This window comes from Octopus bimaculoides, chromosome 3 (assembly GCF_001194135.2).
Source record: "Octopus bimaculoides isolate UCB-OBI-ISO-001 chromosome 3, ASM119413v2, whole genome shotgun sequence".
NCBI classification, from domain to species: domain Eukaryota; kingdom Metazoa; phylum Mollusca; class Cephalopoda; order Octopoda; family Octopodidae; genus Octopus; species Octopus bimaculoides.
Genome location: NC_068983.1, coordinates 10317591 through 10327853, shown reverse-complemented (window position 1 = coordinate 10327853; position 10263 = coordinate 10317591). Strand labels below are relative to the sequence as shown.

Here is a 10263-nt window from a genome sequence, read left to right as displayed (position 1 = left end):
TTCTTTGTAAGCCTAGTACTTATTCTATCGGTCCCTTTTGCCGAACCGCTAAGTGACGGGGACATAAACACACTAGCATCGGCCTTCAAGCAATGCTAGGGGGACAAACACAGACACACAAACATATACACACACATACATATATATATATATACATATACATATACATATATACGATGGGCTTCTTTGGTCGGCCTGAGACTATAGTAGAAGACACTTGCCCAAGGTGCCACACAGTGGGAATGAACCCGGAATCATGTGGTTGGTAAGCAAGCTACTTACCACACAGCCACTCCTGCACCTATGTATGTATGTATGTACATATTTATGTATGTACATATGCTTACTTAGTCCCAGATCAGTCCTGATCAAGCAAACATATTATCAAAAATATTCTAGTTAAGCAATAGTTCTAAATCTAGTGATTTAATACTATAACACATTATGAGCAGCATAGAATAGCAAGATAGAAATATAATATATTATGTATATAAAGCCAGATAAAAATATGATATATTATGTATGTTAATATAGTGGAATAGAAATGTAATATAGCATGTATACATAAGATAGAGATATTGTTTGTATGTATAGCCTATGTTACCATCAACATCATGTGAGATAATTTGTTAGGGCTTCAATGACAGCACACTTCTTCTTCAATACAGGGGAAGGAGTGGTCTTGGAGGAAAGCAGTTTGGAGTATGATTCTGCATGCTCTTCTCAGTGTGTGGCACAGCTGATTCTGAGGGGGCGGAGAGAGAGAGAAGAATCAACTTCAGTACTCTTTTACTCTTTTATACTCTTCTACGTGTTTCAGTCATTTGACTGCGGCCATGCTGGAGCACCGCCTTTAGTCGAGCAAATCGACCCCAGGACTTATTCTTTGGAAGCCTAGTACTTATTCTATCGGTCACTTTTTGCTGAACCGCTAAGTTACGGGGACGTAAACGCACCAGCATCGGTTGTCAAGTGATGGTGGGGGGACAAACACAGACACACAAACACACATACATATACATATATATGATGGGCTTCTTTCAGTTTCCGTCTAGCAAATCCACTCACAAGGCTTTGGTCAGCCCGAGGCTATAGTAGAAGACACTTGCCCAAGGTGCCACGCAGTGGGACTGAACCCGGAACCATGTGCTTGGTAAGCAAGCTACTTACTACACAGCTTTACTTTATTTGACTTGACTTTATTTTCTAATTTACTGAGTCTGGAGGTAAGGGCAGAAGAGCCGATGATCTTGTCAGGCCCTCTGAGACTGGTCAGATTGATGTGGTTAATGTTCTGATTAAACTGCTGCAGGTCTCCATAAGGCCTATATTCTGGGGTTGGAGGATTGAGCATAGTCCTTCCTATTACATGCAGAAGGCGTTGGTGGGAGGAGGCTAGTCAATTACATCAACTGCAGTGCTTAACTGATACTTATTTCATCGACCCTGAAGGGATGAAAAGCAAAGTCGACCACGGGCAGAATTTGAACTCAGATTGTAAACACGGATGAAATGCCTCTAAGCATTTTGTTTAGTGTCCTAGCAAGTCTGCCATAGGATTGGACATAATGTCCATCTTCCATGTCAGCATGAAAGATGGATGTTAAACAATGATGATGATGACTATGATGTCCCAACGACATGATCTGATAGGAAACTTCTGAGCCAGGGGATGAGAGCCTATAGGCAGGAAGTTTAGGTAAGAAATTTGCACAGATGAAATCTTAGCTGATATCCAGAGCAATAACATTGCATTTGCTCAACTTTTCTGAAGTGAGAGCCCACAGATGAGTGACATAAGAGAAGTAGATCCCAAATGGACCTGGCTCTTTGGTAACCATACTAGTGGTCATTGAGGGGGCAGAGAGAGAGATTTAAGGTGATGGATAATACCATTGCTAATGACTGTCTCTATTACCATGGGTGTTAGGGGTTAGCTAAGATTATTCTTAACCATGACCATCATGTATTTTAGGAGTGTATAGGATTACATTATCTAACATGTTCTTTTCTTATTAAAATCAAGTGTGAGTTGAGGAAGATTTGGCTGTTATTTCTAACTGTACGTGTGACCACATAGGGCTTCCCTTGTTAGGCCATGCTGGTAAGTGAAGGTTACTAATCAGGTTGGTGGACACGATCTTTGATGTTTATGTGTATAGCAGCTGTCCTGTGTCAGATAGGCATGTGAGTGGCATGTGAATGTGGGACACACGTGTACACATGTGCACACATGTATTTAAGTTGTAGAGAATCAGTTACTAATCAGAAGTGAAGGATTCAAATAAGCAAACTGAGAAAAGCAGGTGTCATCTTATACCTTACCTAGAGGCGCAAGACAATGGTTTCTCTGAGATTTGAACTCGTGACCTTTTGGTCAGTAGATCTGTACTTTAACCTTGCATGAAAATATAATAAATTAGAAAAAAAAAAAAAGACAAATGGAAATTTTTAGACTTCAGGCTAGCAAAATCTATTGTCAAAACTAATAGCATTTCGGTAATGGTGGTGGTGGTAGTGTTGGTGGTGGTGGTGGTGGTGGTAGTGTTGGTGGTGGTGGTGGTGGTGGTGAATGGTAGTGATGGTGGTGGTGGTGGTGGTTATAGTAGCTGGTAGCGATGGTGGTGTTGAGGATGATAAAAAGTGCTTGTAGTTTTGATGGTAGTGGTGGTTGTGATGATGGTGATGATGATGATGGTGATTGTGGTGATGATGATAGTGTTAGTGATGGTGGTGGTTGGGATATGCTGATGGTTGTATCGATGGTGGCAGTTGTGACATTAATGGTGGAGACAAGCATTTTTACTATGGATATATCTAGTACAGGCAAATCAAATTCATTTGGTTTTGTGGGCCACATTGAAACAAATTGGATCCCAAGAGCCAGATTGAGAGAATTACTTCAAGAAAACTCTGTTCATAATGTATGACTAAGTAAATGGATAAAGGGGTTGGCAAACATTATAACAACTATATTCTAGGCACAAGGCCGAAATTTGGGGAAGGGGCCCAGAAGATTGGAAATGAAGGACATTGCTTACATGTCTGTAACACTCGTTCATAACTGTGATGCAATGTAAAGGTAAGGAAGTATAACACACACATGCACACGTGTGCACGCTCACACATACATATATATAATATATATATATATATATATATATATATATATATATATATATATATATATATATATATATATATATATATACAATTTAAATATAGGATAAAATCTTTATAAGAATTTATCAAGTAGTTAGCAAGAACAATCAGGAAAGTATTCGATAGCTTAATACCAGATAGAAAGTATTAGAAAAAAAACGAATAGCATGGTACCATAGGCTACAGGTAGGAAGCCTGCTATGCATGCAAGACTCCAAGAGCTTCAACAAAACTGTAATAAAGAGAAAATAATAATAATAATAATAATAATAATAATAATAATAGTAGTAATAATAATCCTTTCTACTGAAGACACTAGGCCTTGAAATTTTGGGGGTGGGGACTAGTCGATTACATTGACCCTAGTGTTTCACTGGTACTTAATTTATTGACCCTACAGAACATAACGGCAGGTGAAATACTGCAAAGCATCTTGCCTGGCATATTAATGGTTCTGTCAGCTCGCTGCCTTAGAAGCAATTAATATTCTTCTCTACTCTAGGCACAAGGCCCGAAATTTTTGGGGAGCGGGGTCCAGTCAATTAGATCGACCCAGTACGCAACTGGTACTTAATTTATCGACCCCCCGAGAGGATGAAAGGGAAAGTCGACCTCGGCGTGAAGTAACTAATATTAACCTATAAACACCTTTCTGTTTCCATTTGTCTTCAGCTTCCCTCTTTTGTACATCCTTTTCTGCGTATATTGCATTGTATACTAAGAATTTATTACGTAAGTCAAGATGTCCGCTTTGTGAAGCGCTGAGAATCCAGAATCATATCTCGAGTTCATGCAGACCCATATTATGGAAAGAGGTCAACATTGAAGTTGAAAACACTATATTGTTATCGAATCTACAAAACCAACATCCCTGTACGGCCAGCATAAGTTCACTTTTTCCTGGTACATTATTAAGCGATGTAGTAATGTCCACTTTTTGAGATATAGAGTATCAAGGACTACGATATCTCGTGAGTTTTTCAAACTTTTAAGATGATAAGGTGTGGTCTAAATGAAATTTTTTGCTATCCCTAGCAAACTGACTGACTACAAAAAGGCTCCTTCTTTCCATGTTTTTGTGTAGTTTAATTGTAGACCTGATCTAACAGAGCAGACTCGGGGCTACGGAACAACTTTTTAGAGACTCATTAGAAAATGAAAGTTGCCTACTCGAAGTAACTGCTTCAAAATATCTTAACATATGTTTTCAGGAAGTTTATACTTGTATAATTTGTCTACTTAGGTAGAAAAATAAGGAGAAAGAAATGTAAATAAAATCGTTTCTGAACAGAACATCTTCTTATAAGCGCACAGTGATTTATCTTTATAAACAAATAATAATTGAGGTAAGGGGCTTGCCTTAATCATATAATTACTTATACTTGTCATAATCATTTCTAAAATATGCACAAGGTATCAAATACAGAGGAATGGGTTAAACATTCAATAAAATGACCTGACCGAATATGTTACTGATAAATTATATTACCGATTCCGGAAGGATGAAAGACGAAGCTGACCATAACAGAATTTAGACACGAAATATAAAAGGCTGAGTGACCTAATCAGATTGAAACTCTGTGTCTGGTGATCCACTGGTTTTCTGAACGAAGCCCTGTCTTTTTAACACGTTTTTCTGAGGCATTTTCTATGAGACAAAAGATATTACAGCTAGTGCCGTCCCAGGTGTGTATACACAATATTAATGTTATACACACTGGTATTTTAATCTAAGGCTGTCCTTCAAGTGTGTATATCAATAACGTGTTTTATCTCCCACATTGCTTTTTCTGCCATCACCTGCAGTTTCTCGTTTTAATTGTCAGTGGAGCCATTAGAGAAATAAATCAGCTCAACATTAAACTGATTAACAGACGTTCCATATTGTATTCAAGTGTGTGTGTGTGTTCTACTGTAGCTCCAGGCTGAGCAATGTCTTACCAGTGAATTTGTTTGGTGGAAACTGAGGAAGCCCGATGCGCACACCTTTCTGTTTGTGCGTGTCCACTTCATCAATTGACAATCAGTGTTGGTGTGCTATGTCCTTGTAACTTAGTGGTTCGGCAAATCATCGATAAAATAAGTATCAGACGTAAAAAGAAAAGTACTGGAGTCGATCAGTTCGACCAAAACTCTTCAAGGCGGTGCCCCAGCATGACCGCTGTCCAATGACAGAAACTAGTAAGAGATAAAGTGTTATAGAGGTCAGCTGTTTTGAAGATGTGAACAGCGAGGAGAATAACAACTACGGGTGTGGCTATGTGGTTAGAAGTTTGCTTCCCAACCACAAGTTTCCAGGTTCAGTCCCACTGCATGGAACCTCGGGCAATTGTCTTCTACTACACCCTCGGACTGACCTAAGTCTTGTGAGTAGATTTGGTAGATGGAAACTGAAAGAAGCCGTCGTATATATATACAGGATAGGTGAAAAGTAAGTAGGCATTAAAAATTGGTAATAAAACCCATAATCCTTTTACTAATCTACTGAAACAAATGATACATGTTCTTTACTACATGGGAAAATGAAAGTAAATCTTCATATTTCAACGTAAGCACCAGTGGTGTCAACCAGTTGCCACAAACGACCAAGGATGGAATGAACAATCTGCCGAAGGACATTGTCTTGGATATCCTTGAGAACCTCCTGAATCCGTGTCTCCAACTCTTCCAGTGTGCGAGGTTTTGTCTTGTACACTTCCTCTTTTGTGTAACCCCACTGGTAAAAATCACATGGAGTGAGATCTGGACTTCTTGGAGTTCTGGACTTCTGCAGTCACAGTCTTCAGGTTTTAGCTCCTGCACGTAACGAGGTTTCTACAGATGAAAATTCAATTGTTTATGCAACACCGTACGCATTGTATGTCTTCTTAATCTCCTTCCATGAGTTGTTTAATCGTGGGCTGCAATTAAACATTTCCTGCACTGTTGCCACGTTCTCCACTGATCGGAATGTGGTTGGACGACCACTTCTTGCCTCGTTCACAGAACCCATGGTCATCAGATTTGTATGATTACTTTTTATTGTCTTCGGACGTAGTGTTGCATCCTTACCTTTCCATGCATGCCACCATCTCTGAACCAAAACGATGGAATTCCACACTTCATAGAGTGCTGCTGTTTTAGCTTGCTCCTGAACAGTCAAGTGACCAGCCATCTGGAAAATAAGAAAATAAGAAATCCCCATTACTGCTGTCTATTTAAAAAATAATTTCGTGATGACTTCAGTAATACTAAAAATTCTATAAGCAATTTCTAATGCCTAGTTACTATCTACCCACCCTGTACACACACACACGTGTAATTGTATATGTGTGTTCGTGTTTGTTCTCCACCACCGCATAACAGCCGCTGTTCGTAAGTTATTGTTCTCATAACACAGCAGTTTAGCAAAAAAGACCGGTAGAATAAGTACCAGGCTTAAACAAATAAGCACCAAGGTAGATTTGTTCGACTAAAATTCCTCAAAGTGGTTCCCCAGTATGACTAATAGGTGCAGGAGTGGCTGTGTGGTAAGTAGCTTGCTTACCAACCACATGGTTCCGAGTTCTAAGGTGCCACGTGGCACCTTGGGCAAGTGTCTTCTACTATAGCCTCGGGCCAACCAAAGCCTTGTGAGTGGAAACTGAAAGAAGCCCGTCGTATATATGTATGCGTGTGTATGTTTGTGTGTCTGTGTTTGTTTCCCCAGCATTACTTGACAACCGATGCTGGTGTGTTTACGTCTCCGTAACTTAGCGGTTCGACAAAGAGATCGATAAAATAAGTACTAGGCTTACAAAGAATAAGTCCTGAGGTCGATTTGCTTGACTAAAGGCGGTGCTCCAGCATGGCCACAGTCAATGACTGAAACAAGTAAAAGAGTTACATATATATATATATCTTTTACGTGTTTTAGTAATACTGGGGCACCACTTTCAGGAATTTTAGTCGGACCACTAAAATATATACATACATACATATATATATATATATATATATATATATGATATTTTAATCGGCAGAAAGTTGCAAAAGTGATTCAAGGACTGAGAGTTTTGTGCATAGCACTTATGAAACAAAACACTTGATAAGTGCATAACACTTATCAAGCTTTATGGCTTTCTGCCGATTAAAAATGTATGCATGTATGTATGTATGTGAGTGTACACGCGCGCGCGCTGATGGAATCTTCTGTCCTAGACAACGTCTGAGTGTTCAGTTCTTGTTGAATGCCCTGTACAGATGATTTGTTCATAGTGATTAAATGTATGTACTGTACATTTAGTTCACTCACTCCCTCCATCAAATCTACATTTCCTGTATAAGTGCACAAATGTGCCCCATGCCAGATGCCGAAACGATCGCAGAGTAACGTGAAATGAACTGTTTTTCTCAAGAAAACAACGCAGCGCTTAGACCGGGAATTGAACTCATGATCTCGTGATCCTATGCAACATACTAAACACTAGACCACGCGCTTTTATTCCACTCACACATATATACAGGATGGGCGAATCTTTTCTGTTTGGCTTTCACATTTTTACAATTTTCAAATTTGGTTTATTGAAGTTATTTTTCAGGTTGAATCTGATGTCGTTACTAGAGATTTAAAGGTTAATTATTTTTACTTAATCGGAAAACAGGATTTGGAAGCTGGCAGTTAGTGCGTTATAACATTAATTAAACAAAATGAAAGCAATATATTACAACGAAATATATTACAATATACTACAACGAAAGTCGTAAGATGCTTCAAAGTTTTAATAAGTTTAAATGAATAAAGTCATGTAAGACGCTGGGACAGGCAATATAAAAAGGAAAAATTTGGGAAAAAATATAAAGAAACAGACTACATTAAGTTACAAAAAAAAAAAAGGGCTAAACAAACCGTACGCTATACTACTGTAGATTAGTGCATGTAAATAATAGTGGACATTCAAAAACGAAAGTTTGAAATACACTAGGGTTAGAGTCAGGGTTTCGGATTGGGGTATAAGGGTCAGAGTTAGTGTTTAGGGTTAGTCAGGGTTTAAGGTTAGAGTTAGAGCTTAGGGCTGGGGTTTGGGATAAGAATTAAAGTTTAGGGTTTGCGTTAGGCTTTAGGGTTGAGGTTTAGGGTTAGCCTTAGGGCTTAGGGTTGGCGATTAGGGTTAGTCCGACTAGTGGATGACTTGAAGTTAACCAATTAGTAACATACTTTCAGTGAACATTTTTCTATTTTGTTCTCTGGAACAAGTAAATGACAAAATAAGATCCGGCGTGAAAAATTGCATTAATATATCAAATTTGAAAACAACGAAAAGAAAAAAAAAGACAAAAAGTAGAAAACAAAACAAACTGACACATATTTTTACAACGAAAATTCAAAAATGAAAGTTCAGAATCTAGTTACATAATAATTGTAGTTTTAAGCAGAAAACAGTTTGGTTCGTTACTATGGGAACAGACATGAACGTGTCTGTGGTTTACGATGGGCCAAAATTGCAAAACATTTGCAAACTTTAAAACTAATTAACTTTCTATTCATTAATTTATGGCAAAAATGAATTTCCTTCACATAATTAATTTCCAATGTACATCAATACAGCAATTTTGAAGTCAATTGGAACAGAATTAAAGGAATTGAAAAATGAAAGCCACGCAAAAGATCTAGGGTCAAAAGTCACGCGCAAATAAGTTCAGTGCATTCCGGGGATCTTTGATTGTCAGACAAGCTTCAATTTTTCAAAAATTGAATAAAATAAATAAAATGATACTGACTACACATGATGAACAAAATGAATAATAATAATAATTATAACGTAATATAAATAAAATGTCAAATGTTTTAGGGCGTGACTTTTGGCCCACCCCGTACACACACACACACAACACATACACACATACAGGCAGACAGATACATATATACACACAGAAATAGCGTATGAAAGGATGAAATAAAGCAAAAAAAAAATGAAGGAAGTAAAAAAAAGAAAGCGAGAAAGAGAAAACAGATAAGGATTATATGAACAAATGAGGACATGTGACATCTCTCACATGATATTAATTAAAACAAGATGTGAAATCCATTAAATTTATTTTTGACTAAGGGAGATAATTATTAACCACGTTCAGAATTAATGCTCTTTAAATGAATTATTCACATCAAATTTTCTGATAATTTTATTTTGATTTGTTAAGATTGTTAAAGGAAAAGCAGTGCAAATCGCAAGTAGGTGAGATTACTGCAGATAATGGTCATTTTGAACATCCGTAGGTCAATGACTGCAATGAATGAGTAGTAAGTTCTAGAGAGTCGCAGTCCTTGAGAGAAAGAATTAGCCTGGAGTTAAACGTTTTATTTTAGAGATGAAATGCAATAGGAGCAATAAGAGAGAGAGAGAGAGAGAGAGAGAGAGAGAGAGAGAGAGAGAGAGAGAGAGAGAGAGTGAGAGAAACGTATGTGTTTGCTGAATGAATTGAATATTCAGATAACTTGTATGGAAGAACAGATCCTGTTGTGATATTAGTTGGGACAGGGAGGAAATAGCATTATTGTTACCTAGAAGTTGAGGCGCAGGAGTGGCTGTGTGGTAATGTCCGGAATTAACGAGACTGATAGTTTTCGCAGAACAACTGTTGTCATCGATGGGAAGAGTACAGCTATCAGCTGAATCTATCATCGAGATTGTGCCGCCTCCTTCCCTCAACAGGGAAAGGAAGGCTTGCTTTTCCTGCGTAGTAGCCGTACTGAAAGAAACAGTATAGAAGACGCGTGTAAGAGGCACAGTGACGGATACCTTTGTATCTGGCCAGGGGTTAGTTAACTTTTTTTGTTACTACCTCAGTAGTAAGATCAGGCTGGAGAAGAGGTATCTGTCACGAGACAGATTCATGAGAAGATGGAAGCCTGTGGCGAGGAAGCTGGGAGTGTTTGGCACCAGGTAAGTGGATGCCGGAAAGAAAAAGCAAGGGGTCTACCCTGGTGGTCGGATGCCTATACTTCAGGAAAGCCATTACAAATTGCATCTGTAATGAGCAATGCTTCAATCGAACATTGTAAATATAATCCAATTTTTATTGTGTATTTAAAATTGTAAATATTTAATCGATACAGCTACTTCACCCCTTTTATGTTTGTCT

At 38.2% G+C, this 10263-nt stretch overlaps 1 long non-coding RNA gene across 1 annotated transcript in view; it reads right to left on the bottom strand.

The window, feature by feature from the left end:
- The window catches only part of LOC128247260 (uncharacterized), a 12650-nt gene extending 2882 nt beyond the window's left edge, over positions 1-9768 (bottom strand). The window contains exons 1-3 of the long non-coding RNA XR_008263613.1: positions 9683-9768; positions 6214-6316; positions 2326-2398 (exon numbers count right to left, since the gene is read on the bottom strand). This is a non-coding gene — a long non-coding RNA (uncharacterized LOC128247260). The remainder of the gene's footprint in view (positions 1-2325; positions 2399-6213; positions 6317-9682) is intronic.
- Between the last annotated feature and the right edge of the window lie 495 nt (positions 9769-10263).